Here is a 16441-nt window from a genome sequence, read left to right as displayed (position 1 = left end):
AGCAGGGTTCAGGAGCTGGGAACACAGTGCAGATGGATCCTGAGGGGCACTGAGGCCACTGTTAAGGCACTGGCTTTGATTGTGAGGGAAATGGGAATCAGAGGGAGGTTCTGATCAGAAGTGTGATATGATCTGATTTTTCCTTTCAAAGGATCTCTCTGCTGGTTCAGTGGAGAATAGACTATAGGGTCAAAGGTGGAAACAAGGAGACCAGCCTTTGCCCATTATAAAAAAATCTGATTTATAAATGATCCCAATGCCTCATAGGTATATAAAATGATACAGTAGAGATCTAAAGTTTAAAAGGGAGAAAGAAACATTTGTAGTGATCCTTTTGGAAGATCTGCAACTTAAAATGTCTTGGGAACCTGTAAGTATCAGAAAGCTTAAGTATTTGGTCACAGACAGTAGTGTAGAACAGAGATAGTAAACATCCAACAGAGATTTGGACCTGTGTCTGTCTCCAGGACTGATACAATTAACCACTCCCTTCAAATTACTGCCAAATCTCATCATTTCATTCTTTCCATTTCAGCCAAAATGAACTTCCTAAGTTCACTGCAGATGAACTTAGTGCAGATCAGACTTGCTCAATTCCCTTAAAAATCTTCATTGGTTGCCAATTGCCCTGTAGACAAATCCAAACTCCTCAATAAGCTGTTCAGACCTCTTAGGATCTGGCCGCTGAGCTCCAGAATATGGAAATTCTTTCCCTTCCCGGAACACGACAACACTTTCTCACCTTCAGGTCTTTGCAGATTGTGTTTTCTTTGCCCCAAACTATTTTCCTTCTTAGAAGCAGGTTTCAAAATGGCACAACAGCAAATCACAGTCGATTGCCTGAGAGAATGACACTAGGTTCCATTCTTAAACACTATCCCAGGGCCGGCCCCGTGGCTTAGCGGTTAAGTGCGTGCTCCGCTGCTGGCGACCTGGGTTCGGATCCCAGGTGCGCACTGACACACCGCTTCTCCGGCCATGCTGAGGCTGCGTCCCACATACAGCAACTAGAAGGATGTGCAGCTATGACATACAACTATCTACTGGGGCTTTGGGGGAAAAAATAAATAAAAAAAATTAAAAAAAACACTATCCCAGACACCATGCTAACTTCTTCACATGAATCATTATATTTAATACTTAAAATAACCGGCATTACCGTGTCACACAACTCCTAGCGTTGCCATTTCCAGCAGCCTGTGTGAACAGCAACCCCTGGAGTTGTGTGATGCTTGGTGTCCTCACAGTAACCCTATACAGTAGATATTATTGGCCCATTTTGGTGGTGGGATAACTGAAGCTCAGACAGGTTAAGTACTTCTTGCAAGTCATACAGATAGTAAACTCCTGAACTGACGTTAAAACCCTGGTCTGTCTCTGAGACGGACATAACTAACTGCTCCATTATATCATCTCTGACAGCGTATGAAGAATCTTTGAGAACTATTGCACTTGGGCCTGGACTAGCCCACGGGGAACCCTCTTGGCTTCCATGCAAGGTAAGAAGGGCGTCAGTAGCAAAAGCCCCGTGGAAGGTTTCCAACAGCCTGGCTTTTATCTTATGGATTAGAGACTCCAACAGACGAGCATCGATAGCGTGATGTAACATGTGGGCTGGCAAGTTCCTACAGACAGCTGCCCTTCACCCTCCGGCCTTTTAGCAATTACCTGGCAACCTCTTCCTGCACACTCTCAGGGCAATCTCTTAGGTCTGCCAAGAAAAAGCTACGCCCCAACCCACATGTCACAATATGTTCCTAGCCAAAAGGGTACAAATGTCTAAGGGTGGATGGAGCAGTAAAAATCCTTCATCACCGTCAGAGAAACAAGAGACGGGCTTCTGAGGTTAACTCAAAAATGTCACAATTACATTCAAAAGGTAGTAGTATTATAATTTGCGAAATCAGTGTACACAAAGCACTGATAAATCTTATTAGCAATGAAGCAACTGGAAAGAACTCTCTGGACTTCAGTCTCTTTCTTTATTAAATTAACCCCAAATCTAAATGCTTGTGGGGATGTACGATGGATCTGAATGAGAGTTCCTTCTTCATTCTTTTGTCTCCAATCTTTCAAGGTCTTTCCTCTGTCATCGGATTCAAGCAGATCTACTTGACTCTCCCCACTGTCTCCTCAAATACACATTTCCATGAAAATTAAGCAAGAAATAGAGGCTGTTGATATGTTGGTCTGCTGCCTGGCTTTCTTATATTCTGCCTTGATCTACTGAAATCTATAACAAGGGGTAGGCTGATTTTCATGTTGGTTTCAGATCAACTCTTACCTCTATGGCCAGTTCTTGCTTAAGAATATCCATTACATTATCCTAATGAGTCTTCAGCACAGCATCAAGAATATTCGAATTCTCTTCTGCTCACTATTTATTTTAGAACAAACCAAACAACCCCCGCACCTACAGATAACAGACCTGAATGGCATTGACAAAGGATGGTGAAAAGATATCCAACTGAGTAAGCCCAGCCACCTGTGTGGAAGGGAGGGGTCACAGGAATGGAAACATGTACCTGCAAGACAGATCCTTATCAGACTGCTGTTGTAAAGAGTGAGGAAGATCCTCCCACAGCAGAGGCCTAAGGAGAAGTTAGGCAGCAGAGCAGTGGGTCCCCTGTGGGAAGTTGTAACCAGTTTTGACTACCAAGGAAGAGCTGACTCAGAGAGAAGGAATACGTCTGGCATTCCCACCAGTCCAGTGCATGGGGCAGCCTAACCCCATTCTGTTGATTGGCAGGTGGGGTTATTCCAAGGAACTTCTTGACTCTCCTTCACCAGGACCTGGAATTCCCTTCCATGTAATTCTTCCCGACTGAAAGCCTCAAAAGCTAAGCAATTAATCTGTTTCTAAACATTAAAGCAACCATAATTCTTATCCACTAGTGAGGCAAGCACTTCCAAATGCTTCTAAACAAAGAGAAGATGCCAGAGGATGACTTTCCTTATCTGACCATCCATCTAGGGTGCAAATTACTGTTCTGGCTCCCAACCTCAGGCCATCAGATCACGACCACACTTCAGGAAGGAGCTCGGTTTCCACACTGACTCTTTGCTATTACCTTTGCTTTTTTTTCTTCCAAAGAGAGAGTTTCCTCTTTGCTGCCAGATAAATTGGGACAGAGCCTCTAGGGGACAGGCAGTGAGAGGTCACCTAAGGGGCTCAAGCCCTTCTGCCTGAACTTATAAGACTAGAGTCAGGATCCTGTCCCATGTCAGAAAACCTCATTCACCAAAGGAAACAATTGGGGTAATGGTCAGGTGATATGGCCAAAAAAACAAAGATAGGTTTAGGATTTAGGATAATGAAAAAGTTATTGAAAAGTCATGAGATGCACCCCTTGGCACTTGCCCCTACTTTGTTTATCTATATAGAACATATTACTTTTTATATGCTATGTAACTTATTTAATGATCCTGTTTATTGTCTTTCTCTCTCTAATAGATGTAAACTCTGTAAGGGGAGGAGTTTTGTCTCTTTGGTTCATGGATGTATCCCCAGTTCCTAGAGCAGAGTCTGGAACATAGAAGTTGCACAGCACATGCTTACTGAATGACTAAAATAATCCTCATAGGCTCATGTGCTGATTCACCAAATCTCTGACGTTGAATCAGAATCCGGAAGCTGGCTAGGCATCTGCATTTTAAAATGTTCCCTATGTAAAATGGATGCCCCTAAAACAAACATTGGCCAGTATCAGACTGAAAAGCAACGTCTGTGTCCTGTGATTCAGGCTCATGGGCAAAGAACCTCAGGCTAGAAAAAATTGATCTCCAGCATAAAGAGGGGCCGAGACCCTGTCATTTTCCCCAGGACCTGGGTGTGGGTCCCCCTACACCAGCCCTGGCTTGCTGATTTCTTCTGGAATACCAAGATCACCTGCTCTGTCAAAAGGGTCCTAATATTTTGGACATCCTGAAGGAAGCCTATCTTCCTCTCCTTTTAGTACAATAAAAAGACATCTAGTTAAACACCAACCCAAAATCACCCCCATGACAAAGGCCCCTAGAAGGGAAAGTGTATCAAGAATTTAAATTTAAATATACTAACTCTGCACACTGACATGGAAATGTGGGCAGGAGGAAGAAAAAGCTGGAGAACAAAGAGAGTCTTCCAATAGTAACTAAATAAAGAGGACTTCTGCTAATCTCGGCCTCCACGTGAAGTCAGCCAGGATGGTCCTCAGATTCATTACGCCAGGGCCCAGGGCAAGGTAAGGGCCCCATGCAAGGGCATTTATGACAACAGTGACTGAACCCACAGGCTGAGCACTTGCTTCGTCCCGGGTGCTGTGCTGATTGCTTTGCATTCACTGTCCCTATCCTTTCTGACAATATTGCAAAGAGAGTTTCTCATTCCTGTTTTACACATGAGAAAAATAAGTGGTTCATAAAAGCAAATTGGCTGAAGTCATACAAACATACTTGACAGACCAGGATTTTAATTCACGCCCTTTGCATTATGCCATAATGCTTTCCAAAACAGCAGAAACTTTTTGTTTGTTTATTTTCACTACATAAGTCAATAGTACTGTTCTATGAGACCAAGGGGTTCCTTACTTAGGTATTTAGTGCAGAATAACCTCCCTGTGTGCCCCTCCTTCCCACCAGAATAAACGCACATGGGTTGCCCCATCTCATCAAGAGCCCTCCATGTGTCCCGCTCCTGTCTCACGCCTCCCCACTCCCCAAGGAAAGGTTTTATAAGCATTTGTATTCATCATGTAGCAACAGAAAGACGATCCATTTGGGGGATCATCAACTACAATCTGAGCTCTGAAATCACTCCAAAGTCATGTAATAATCTCACGGTTTTTCCATTTGTTCAGGAGAAAAGAAAATAGGGAAAGAAATCCTAGCAGTGAGCAAGCAAAACTAAAATAAGAGAGCAATGAGTGGAGAGGGGGAGAATGATACTGAATTTTAGCATAGTGAGTTAGTTAATCTTTGCTATAATAACAATAAATCAGCATTTTTTTCAAGAATCTCAATGAGGCTCACACATTTCCTGTCTTGGGGTCAAGACATTACTTTTAAAAACTTTTTAAACTGGTAAGTAATCCAAAGAAATGAGAAAACAACACATTCATTCACAGTTTCATTTGCCAAGCTTCTCTTATATGTGCCAGACACTGTGTTACAAAGACGAGCAAAATAATATTCCCAAAGAAGCTCATATTCTAGTGGGGTATTACCAGAGTCAAGGAGTGAGTCCCGTTTCTGGAAGACAGAACTCTTCTTTTACTAGAGAATCACAGAACAGGAGAGACTTTCCAGGCATTCAGATAGTGAGACCACGGGTACTCAAAGTGGACCACCTAGTTCCCAGGTTAATGCACATGTGGTCTTGGATTAATAAACCAGGTTTCTAGAAACCTCAGACTGCTCAGCCTACAATCCTGCAACAAAGAGATTTCAAGTGTAATGAGCTCCCGAAGGCAGGGCCTTGGAGTATCTCCACTGTTCTCTGAATCTTTCAGGGACCTCATGATGCACAATAACAACTATTTCAGACAATAACTTGCTCACTTTCCACCCTGAAGAGAAAGAGCAGCCTTTCTTTGATGTTCAACCTTACACACTTAAAAAAAATGAAGTCGTATGCATGCACTTATATCTGGGTCATCAAGAAAGATTTCCTACCTAAAAATATTTTGCACACTAGCCTGTTGACATTGTACCTTAAGAAATTTGTTGAGTGAAATATAGCTTTCTCTATATTTCTCGTTCTGGATACAGTGGACAACTTATTTATTCATCAAGCATTCGTGAGTGACCTCTAATTACAAAGCACCAGACTAAACACTGGGGGGATTACAAAGATGATTGACACACGGTCCCTGCACTGGATGAATTTACTGTCTTCAAGGGATAGTTACTCAAATAACCATGAATACTAGGAAGAATATGGAACATTCCATAAAAGGAGGAGATTGGAAGGATGACAAAAACTAGAGAGAGAGAAAGAGAGAGAGGACATTCCAGAAGGAAGAAATGATGGGAATAAAGGCATAGAGCAATGCTTCCTCAACTTCAGTTCACCTAAGAATCACCTGGGAAACTCATTAAAATGCAGATAACTGGGCCCTATCATCAGATCTACAGTAGCTCCAAAGAGGAACCCTAAATTTGAATGGTAACAAGCAGCCCAGGTGATTCTGATGTAGGTGGTCTTGGCACCACCCTTTCAGAGGCACTGGCATAAAGAGTTGAAAGGCATACACTGTAGAACTGGGAAGAAGGGCAGAGGTGACATAAAGGGCATGGGGCTTGTGTAGCAAACAGAGACTGGAGAGCAGAGCACTTAAATAAGGTACCTGACGGAGGGTAATGCCTAAAAATTAGCAACAGTGTTTGTTCTATCATCAGTAAGACGTTGATGTGAAATAATAATACATCAGATGGGCTTTCTTTCTCACAGCCTGGGACTATAGTTTACAGATAGGCTCTTTATGGGGCATCAGCTACTCCCCTTGTTCACTTCAACTCAAGAGTAAATCTTTGCAGTCACTGTTTTCGCTTTTTTCTGCCTCTTGGGACTGAAGATGTTTAATACAGAATCCAATTTCAAGCTATGTGATGGGAACATCCAGAACGCCTTTTTTAAAAAATCTTTTTTAACAAGGAAAATGCCGGTTATGTGAGCAGAGGCTGGTGAATTTCATCAGCTTTTTCCCTGAGTCATTAAGCTTCATCTTCAAGAAGATTGCTTTTCAGGAGACAGAGCCCCATCAACTTGAAGTTTGTAAGTCTTTTAAATTTTCCTGCATAGTCTCAAATCAGAGTCCTTGAAAGAATAAGATGCTCTTGAGAAGAGCAGAAGTAGGAAGTAAAAAGAAATGTTTAAAAAAAATCTCAAGTTAATAGATGCTCACTTAATGGTGACCCTTCATCCATATTCTATGCTTCAGTTTTCTCAAGTTCCTGACAATATGACATGTCACTCAGTGACATGGCTCTAAAACTGAGTGTATATTTACATAGAACAAATAAATCTTAAAAATGGAAACAGCTTAGAAAGGAACTAGGCAAATTTTATTATTTAGAGGAATAAATGGAGTGGCTTACGGGAAAACACACAGTTTTTACACAAATCTCTGAGCACAGTTTACGAAACACACAGTTTCTCTACTAAATAAGCCATCTAGTGAATATGCCCTTTAAACCAATCCCATACACCTGTATTTGAAGAATTTTTAAAATATTGGCTTAAGCATTATGGCTTTAATGTTAGCAACTATGCCAAGACTATTATTGTCTTTTAGTGATAGGTGAGGATTGGAGAGGAGCCATTAAAAAATGTAGAGGAAAAAAGTCAGTGGAGAAAGAAACGCTAATCATTTAATCACTTAATTAGCAAGTGAAGATAGTAACTTCTGCCTGTTAAGCCTTTGTTTAAGCAAGGACTGTTTTCATCAATATCAATGACTAAGGAGAGAACACTCATTCATTCATTCATTCAACAAACACTGAATGTCTATTATGTGTCTGGCAACATGCAAGGCATTGGAACTAGAACCATGAACTAAACAGACACCATCTCTCTCTTCATGGAATTTATTATCTAGCTGGAAGACAGATGATTGATGTAAATTTAAATTGTTACAGAAAGAAACATAATTATTAACTCTGATAAAGACTATGAAGGAAAAACACAGTCCTGCAAAAGTAAGTAATGGAGGACCTGACCTATTAGGGTGTTAGGGAAGGCTTTGCTGAAGAAATAACATGTGAGCTGAAATTTAAATGACAATCAGCAGGAAGCCAGACAAAAGGTCTTTAGAGTGCAAGGCCTATGGTTGACATTTTTGCAATTACTCTTCTCTGTAATGGGATTACTCACAGACCTACCTTCTTAGATATGCTGGGGTATGAGATCATGTTGAAAATGAATTGAAAGTAGCTTCTGTAATTTAAATAAGACTCTTCCCCTCTGAGGTCGGAATCATGCAATCACAGTTAACTGCATTCTACCACACCCCTGGGGGCCATGTGGTGGACAGAAGGGTCATTGGTCAGGGGGCTGAAAGAAGTGAGTGCTGGTCTCTGCTCTCACTGACCAGTCATAAGGCCTTAGACAAGTCATTTTCCCTTTCTCAGCCTGATCTGTTAAACTGGGGAATTTTGCTAACAATCTGAAGCTGTGATATTCTGATCCCTCACTTGGGCATTCAAGGTCATCATCCATAATCCAGCACCCATCTACCTTCCCAGGTTTACAGCTCCTGGTAGTCAGCTGAGCTACTAAATGAAAATTACCCAAATATGCACCATGTTTTCCTTTCTCATGCTTTTCTACCTGTCCTCCATGATCCATCAAGTGTCCCATTTCCTTTCATAAAACTGGTTTCATTGCTAGTAAGTCCCCTCAAAGTCATCTAACTTTGCCCCTTGTCCCTTTTCACGACATGAAAACTCGACCATGATAACCTAAGAGATTTTTTCTAAACAATGTCTCTGAGTTTCTAGACAATCTCTCTTCACAAGACACCAACCCCAATTGCTAGGGGTCAAATTTAGCCCACCACCTGTTTTTAAAAGGCCCATTAAATTAAAAACATTTTTTACATCTTTAAATGATTGAAAAAATGAAAAAAAAATATTTTGTGATGTGAAAATTATATACTGTTCAAATTTCAGTGTCAATAAATAATTTTTAATGGAACACAGCGTGTCCATTTATTTAAGTATTGTCTATGGCTGCTTTCATGCCAAAAGAGCTGTGTTGAGTAATTGTGACAGACCCTGTGGTCCACAAAGTCAACAAAAATATTTACTATGTGCCCCTTTAAAAAAACAGTTTTGTGACCTTTGGTGCATGTCATTATGTGTCTTTATCTTCCGTCCCCTCTGCTTGGCAACCTCCCATAACTGGCCTCCCATAACATAACATATTCCTGTAAAGGCACAAAAGCAGACACAGGGGCTCTCTCACCATTCATCCCTCAAGTAATAAGAAGCAATCTTTATGGAGTGCTCATGTGCCAGAAACTGTTCCAAATGTTTTACAAGTATTAATGTATTATTCTGCACAAAAACCCCATAAGTCTTTTTACTAATATTATTCCCATTTATAGACAAAGAAAATGAGGCACAGAGGAGTTAAGTACCTTGCACAATGTGGAATACATCATTTGCTGATTTCAAATAAGTATTATAACTATCACGATATGTCTGCTGACCTGCTGACCTCAGAGAACTTTAGTCTCAGTACCCTAGCGTTCTTCATTCAATGTCAGTCAATATCCTCAATCTAGAAGCAAAGTCATAGTTCTCTTTCCACCTTTGGGAATCATTGCTAGACATCCAGGGACTCCTGAGGCCAGAAAACCCAGGCCCATTTCTAGAGGCCTTCTACATTATCAACCAAAAGAGATGTGACTCTAGTGAAATGACTTCAGGGTCATAGATCTGGATTCAATTATCTCCAATTTCACTCTCATAAAGTCATTTAATTTCATCTGGGCTCCATTTGTTTATTTGTTTCAAAAAACAACAAAAACTAGATGATCTCCGATGTCTCTTCCAGAGCTGGCTGTGGCTTTAAGCAGTGACAGCACTGATAAGGAGAGGCTCCTAAAAAGGGCCACTGACAGCTGCATGTGCAGAAGAAAGACAGTGAGGAGTGAGGGAAAAAAAGAACTGTCACTTTTGCCCAACACCAACTCGCAAATTTCACCTCTAGGGGGCTCACATCCCCCCACATGTGAAAGGTAGATTATTTGGGAAGAGCGACTTGGAACTTCTGAGAGATGTGATATAAGACTGAGCACCTCTCCAAACTCTGCCCTTTGGCCCCTGGCTGATGCCACTCCCTTTTGGGGCTCCACCACGGTTGATGGAGGAAGTCTGGGTTTCCCTGTAGAGTGAGCAGCCCAGTTCTCTAAACCTGCAGCTAGGACTGGGTGCTGTACATGGAGCAGAGCAGAGCCTAAGGGGGCCCTGGGCCCTCTGCGTTAAGCGGAAGCAGAAGTGAAATGCAGGAGAAGCTCGAGAATCTGAAGGGAGAAAGCACCGGAGCCATTCGCTGCTAAACCAAGAAACAAAAACCACCTGTAACGGCACAGAAAACATAACCAACGAATTCAAGGGAAAAATAGGCTGGCAGGTAATCTGACCCTTGCCTGACCTCCCAGACCGTTTCAGCTTCTCGCCTTCAAGGCTGTGCTGGAAATTCTTCATAAATGTTGGCTTCACATGTGAAATACATTTGTGTAATGGCTTACACTCTCATTTGATCCAGATCCACAGTTCCCATGACATAGTCCTCACTAGGATATATAGCTGATTTGAAAAGTCTGACAATGGCCCCAACATTGCCCCAAGGCTGTCCTTGTCATAAACTAACTGGGGCTGGTTTACACATTTTAAAAATAGCTAGGCTTTATTTATTTTCGAAGTCCTTTTCACTCTTTGAGAAAGAACTAAAATACCTCCTCCTCCATGAAGCCTTTTCAAACATTGTCTACTTCCTTTCAACTTGCTCATTAGACAGCTGCAGCCATCTATCTCATTCAGTGCAGTATCTGGGTGGTCTAGACAATGACATCCCCAAGAACAGAGAACATGGCACAAAGAGCATGGCTTTTGAACAGCCTCAAAAATGGGTACCATCCTCTATAAACTCTTGGACAAGTTATTTAACTGAGCCATACTCTTCATCTTTAAATCGGGACAAGGATGCTTCCTTGCAAGGCACTTATGAGCATTAAACAAGAAAACATGTACTAAGTGCTTAGTCTGGTCCCAGGAACATAATGTGCGCTCAACAAATGTCAAATAACTCCTCTTCATCATCTGCATTCTCTGAAAAGTGCCACGCGCTGCCTTGCACACACTGAGTGCTCAATAAATGTCACGGCTGAGTTGAAGCAAATTGCTGAATCACCCCCTTGTCTGTTTGACTTCATCTCACATTAGATTCAACCAGGAAATTAACATGCAAGGACATCTACAAAGTGATTACTTTTTCTGTCTTTTTAAAAAATATTAAGATGGACTCTCATATTAACATTTATTTTTCTATGTTTATTACATATGCAAGAAACCATTTATCTGAATCGGTATCACACTTGCTGGAAAACATTTTGCTTAAAGAGACTTAAAAAGAGTAGGTTTTAAAGAAAGGAACAAATTTTTATTACCTTTGCTGCTCCAGAAGTGTCAGTGTCAGGTGGAAGGTTATCTTGGTCTCTTTCTGGCTACTTTCTACTCCTGCCATCAGCAGCCCTGCTCTCTGGCACTCAGGTCCCTCCCACTGCCCCACCAGCAGGGCCCTCGGAGGGCATTAACTGGGCAGCAACCCAGTTTCAAACTTCTCTCACTTCCTCTGCATCTTCCTGTATTCCAGGCCTTCAGGACTTTTCTATCTGCTAGCTCATCTGATAAACCAGTCCAGGTTCAAAAATGAACGGACGCTAATGGTTTCTGAGAATTAACAGTAGCTCCTTCCTAGGTAATATCATTGCATTTTATGAGGGATCTATAAAATAGAATTCTTTTATTCAAATGAATGTCTCTAATAGTGAGAATTTCAGATCCTATGTTGGCCGATGGATAAATGCTTTGAACTCGGGGATGTTTGGCCCTCCTCAAATCACTTTATAGACTGCTACCTATAATGTCCTTGCCCCTGACCACAAACATGTTCCCTTCATGTCAGCTGCCAGGCAGGACTTTTATCCTTCCACATGTTCTCTTCCTTCTTCTGAAATTGGCTAGAAGGTTTCAGGTAAAGAGAAAATGTGATTCTCTTAACCTCTGCCTATCTTCTTACTACACTCTCCTGGCTGTGCACCTCAAAGGACAATCACAAATGTAGATATAAAACACTTAAGGTTCAGTACCCCGTTGTCAGCAAAGAGCCTACAAAAACACTTGAGGCAGCGAGAGCTGCGAGCAACTATCTTCCAAGTTGAGTCAACACACTGGAAAACGGCGCCGGATCTCCTCATTCGTGTTCTGAACTGCTCTTGATGAAAACATACCAGTAAGAGTAGTTTATCCTAGGAGTCTCCAGCTCAGAAAATGCGCTGTTTGATTTACAAACCCCACTGAGAGCCTAACCGTTGATTAGTCTAATTCTTCAAAATGTGTTGTGTAAAATATATTTTGTGACGTGTGTGTGTGTGTGTGTGTGTGTGTGTGCATGAGAGGCCAAAGAGGGAGGGAGGCAAGAAGAGAGAGAGAGAGAGACGGACAGACACAGACACACACAGAGAAGTATCTTTTGGAGGAGAAAGAGAGAAAACTGAAAATCATCCCACTGCACTTAATGAGGCCCCACCGGACTAGCCCTGAGTCCAAACCAAAATCTCAGAGGCAGACTCTGAAAGCTCACATTCCCAGAATCTAGTCCATCCCAGTGGGTTGGAAAATACCTGACATTTACTTCCACTAAATTTCAAGTATGTCTCCAGGGGATGGACATCCCTTTGTTCAGAGAGAAAATTGGAAATGGCTACTTCAGCAACCCACTGGCTTGGTTAGCCACAATTACTACTGAGAATTAGAACTGAGTGATGGGCAGCCAAAGGAGTTCTAAGCGATGTTAGATGCGATTCGGGAATCTAGGGAAAGCCAGGGAGAATATTTGCCACAAGAGGGAGCAGTAGAATTTGGTCAGATGGGAGACTATTCCATAGAGGTTATGATAAGCGGTCTAACAAAACATTGGAAGATGTTTTGGCAAGAGACATTTATCCCTTAAAGAAAAAAAAAAAAAGGATGAAAGGATCAGGAAGAAGAGAGAGATGGCGGCACATTGATTCTTCAGTTCTTAGCAAATGTAAAGCCACAATTTAATTTTTAGTTAAAAGCAACATAGATACACACTGCAAAAATATAAAACATGCAAGACTATGTGCTCTGCCATTCTCTTTCAATTGTGTATTTCTTTTTCCAGATGTAATTTCTATTTCAGTTTGAATTCTGTTTATTTCCACACTGATGGGGCAGACTGCTTGCTTTTACCTGCACGCTATTCTCCCTCTACCTGAAAGCATCATGGAGAAAGGGCTCCTCTCACTGAACTGCAACATGAAAATCAGATGGTAAAGTCCTAAAATGCACTTACTTTGGGAGACTCACACTCATGAGCTAAATGAATGCTTTAACTTGCTTTAAAGAGGGAATGCAACTTTATTGGATCTGCAGAGCTTATCTCATCATTTATTTTGTCAAAGAAACAGATTAAGCACTTAGAGGGAAGGAACCATGTGTTGACTCTGCAAGATAAATAAAAGTCTAATTCTGTCTGATAAAAACATGTTAAATATGCTTGCTAACAAAATTCTGAAGCTCTCTTGGAATTTTTTTTCAAAACATAGTAAGCTTGAAAGACCAATGAATGTAATTCCTGCAAATAGTCCTGTAGGTGTTACTGACTATACTTCACCTTCCTTTTGTAATTTTATCTGGAGTTAAAGCACTGCTACTGCTATGCATGTTTCTTCGCCTTCATGGTCAACAAAAGGGTTATCTAGTTCTTAATCTTAATCCAAAATGATACAGTAGAAACCATTAAACAATAATGGTAAAGTAAATAGAAAGATGGATAGATAGGTAGGTAGGTGAGCAGGTAGATAGACAGACAGATAGACAGATGTAAAGCACAGCCTTCATATTCTTTTAATTTGTTACTCTCTTCTTCCAGCCCTGTTAAGCTGTCATGACAGAGTAAATGTAGTCTGATTGTCATGGACCCTTATATCCTTTGCAACCCCTGCACAGCTCAACAGTGAATAATGGTTTACCTCTGTCCAGTTCTTTTTTTTCCCCTAGGAAGTAATCATTCCGTATTTAATAAAAGACAACAGCCATTTTAGGGGGAAAAAAAAAAAACAAGGCTCCTTTTATAGTAGATGGGAGAAATCGTAGCTAAAGAGCCCTTACATTCCAATGGAATCCTCCAAGCAGGCAGAATTTGTAAAATGAAAACCATTTAAGACAATACATCTTGCTTCTTGATGAAATAAGTGGGTCTTCCCCCACCTTCTCACTCACAAGGCCCCCAAGATGGAGCTCTCTCTTCCTTCCTCCTTCTTTTACATCCGCCTAACCTTCCCAATTAAGCAAGTTTAGCAAACCCATAGAGCTAAATCCAAGTAACACAGGATTTGAAAGAGGAACTTAAAAGCAATCATCCCTATTCCAGCTGTTTTCTTATCTGAAATGAAGGAAACATATAGATACATCTTCCTCCTTTCCTCACTTGCTGCAGGAGTAGCTTTGAGAGAGATTGAGAAAACGTGGGTGTGTATGTGTGTGTTGGGGGCGTGGGTGGGAGGTATACTTTCCGAATCCCCTCCCCGTCGCTCCCCACTTCCCTTAGGAAATCTTCACATGGATGCTGGATTGTGAGTCTTCAGTTGCTCATATTTGGAAATACTCAAGCTATGCCTTTAACCAGATCTGTTCAGAATTCCCACCTACTCCGCTAGCTCCTCCATGATCGGGATGCCTGTACTGTCTTTACCACATCTGTCATTTTTTAAAAAGCTTCTTCCACTACACCTCCTACTGATATCCTTTTTTTCTCTTTTTAGTCTTTACACCTCCAGCAGGACAAAGTTTGTATTGTTATATTCACAACCACTAGTGGCTAACTAGCAGGAGAGAGATGGAGAGCGCCAGCCAGGGAGCCAGGCTAAGGGGGGTTAAACAGATACCTAGTGCAAAGCAGGACTTTCTTTCCAGTGACTGCGGACACCATGCACACTGCTTTCTTCGAAAAATTCTTTGTTAAATTTGGTCACTCTGCTCTTAACCCAACCACTGCCACTTCGTCTGGAGAGGGAAATACGAATTGTAAGCCCAAGCCATTCATCAAACAGTCAACAGAATCCATGGGGGAAGGGGGATTTTAAAAATCAAGGATGCACACATGTATTTTTAAAAGCATCGCCTGGGTGGGTTTGGTTTCTTTAGCCGACTGTCCACCCATAAGACCTCCCTCTTCTTTATTAAGGAGGAGCCAAGAAGGATATCCTCACATCTCAGAACACAGACCATTTTCCCAAGAGCCAGAAAAGCTCCAGAGGCAGAAAATGCAGCTGCAAAGTTCCCTTCGAATCTCTTGGGGAAGATGCCTGTGCGCGCAGAATCCCCAGCGCACAACCCAGCACAGCACCCGAGACGGGGACCTTTCTGCCCTCTCTCCCGCTGCATTTCTCCCTTGCCTGTCCCCCCTGCCCCGGCCACACCTCCCTCCTTTCCGCAGTCCTTGGTGAAGGAGCACCCAGAGCTCGCCAGAAAAGAGGGGACTCGCAAGTGCGGCCTTGGGGGAGACCCCAGGGATTACCAGGAGGAGGGATGACCGAGGAGCAGAGTCCAGTGGGTGGGGACGCCTGGATCCCCAGCAGCGCTGCAATCCAGGTGGACTTAGCTCTTCGCGCCCTGAATCCTCAGAGCTCAGCGCGGTGCAGGGTGCAGCATGTCTCCTTAGCAGCCCTTTCTTCCCCCGGCAGCCGGCACTGGCAGGCAGGCAGGCACGCTCACGCCCAGACGCACCAGCCCGAGCAATTTCACTCCCCGAGAAGCGCAGACCCCCCCAGAACATGTGTAGGGACACACACACAAACACATACAATTTAGGAACCAGTCCTTTGCCAGAGCGGAGGAAAGTGTAGCCTTATGAACAACAAATGGAAAATAGTTGGCGGTATCTGATCAAATCCCTTTTGCTTGCCCATCGTAAGATCCTACCTGGTTTGGGGAGCGTGGATGGATCCTTCCCCCGTTCCTCCACGCTAGTAGGAAATGCCGCGCACTCCCTCCTTTTAAATAGCTCCCGATCAGCAAGAGGTCGCTCCCATCTTCGGGGGGAAGCACAAAGCAGGCGGCGGCGGGCAGGCTCCCGTGCAGCGCCGGCGCGAGCAAGAGCGGCGGCGGCGGCGGGCAGCCGGTGCGCGCGGGCGGGAGGCAGGCGCGGAGGCCGGGAGGCTGGGAGGGCCGGGGCCCGGGCGGCGCGCGCGCTCCCCGCCCTCCCGCGCACACTCGCCCGCCCGCCCGCCGCCCGCCCGCCGCCCGCAGCCTCGCACTCGCTCACACGCGCGCTCGGCCCCGCTGCAGCCGCCGCGCACCGGCGAGTCCCGGCGCCCCGGGCCCCTGCGCCTTCAGCCCCGCGCCCTGGGCGACCGCCTGGGCGTAGAGCCGGCGCGTTTCTGGAGCACCGAGCGGATGGGTAGCGCTTCCAGCCTCCCAGCCTCTGCCGCTAAGAAGATTTTTTCGATTTCCTCCTGGCCCTGCAGTGCGTTCTAGCCCCGCGCTAGCGCTCTCTCCGACACCCAGCCTATCGACACGCGCAGACAGGCGCTGCAACTTTTCTTTGCAACCTTCCTCGCCTCACCCCCAGACAGAACCCCAACCCCAATTCGCCTACCCGTTTCTCACCTCTGAAATTGTTAATCCAGCTGTATCTTTCTTCCTCCAC

At 43.5% G+C, this 16441-nt stretch overlaps 1 protein-coding gene across 2 annotated transcripts in view; it reads right to left on the bottom strand.

The window, feature by feature from the left end:
- SLC8A1 (solute carrier family 8 member A1) overlaps positions 1 to 15887 on the bottom strand; it is a 318313-nt gene extending 302426 nt beyond the window's left edge. The window contains exon 1 of one of the 2 annotated variants that reach the window (XM_014792343.2): positions 15715 to 15887. The gene's annotated coding sequence lies outside the window, so the exon portion shown is untranslated. The remainder of the gene's footprint in view (positions 1 to 15714) is intronic. The other variant, XM_014792339.2, reaches the window with a different exon arrangement.
- Between the last annotated feature and the right edge of the window lie 554 nt (positions 15888 to 16441).

This window comes from Ceratotherium simum, chromosome 11 (assembly GCF_057802395.1).
Source record: "Ceratotherium simum simum isolate JZ-2026a chromosome 11, ASM5780239v1, whole genome shotgun sequence".
In the NCBI taxonomy this organism is placed as follows: Eukaryota; Metazoa; Chordata; class Mammalia; order Perissodactyla; family Rhinocerotidae; genus Ceratotherium; species Ceratotherium simum.
The sequence above is the reverse complement of the archived record's forward strand: the minus strand, read 5'-3'. Positions and strand labels throughout refer to the sequence as shown.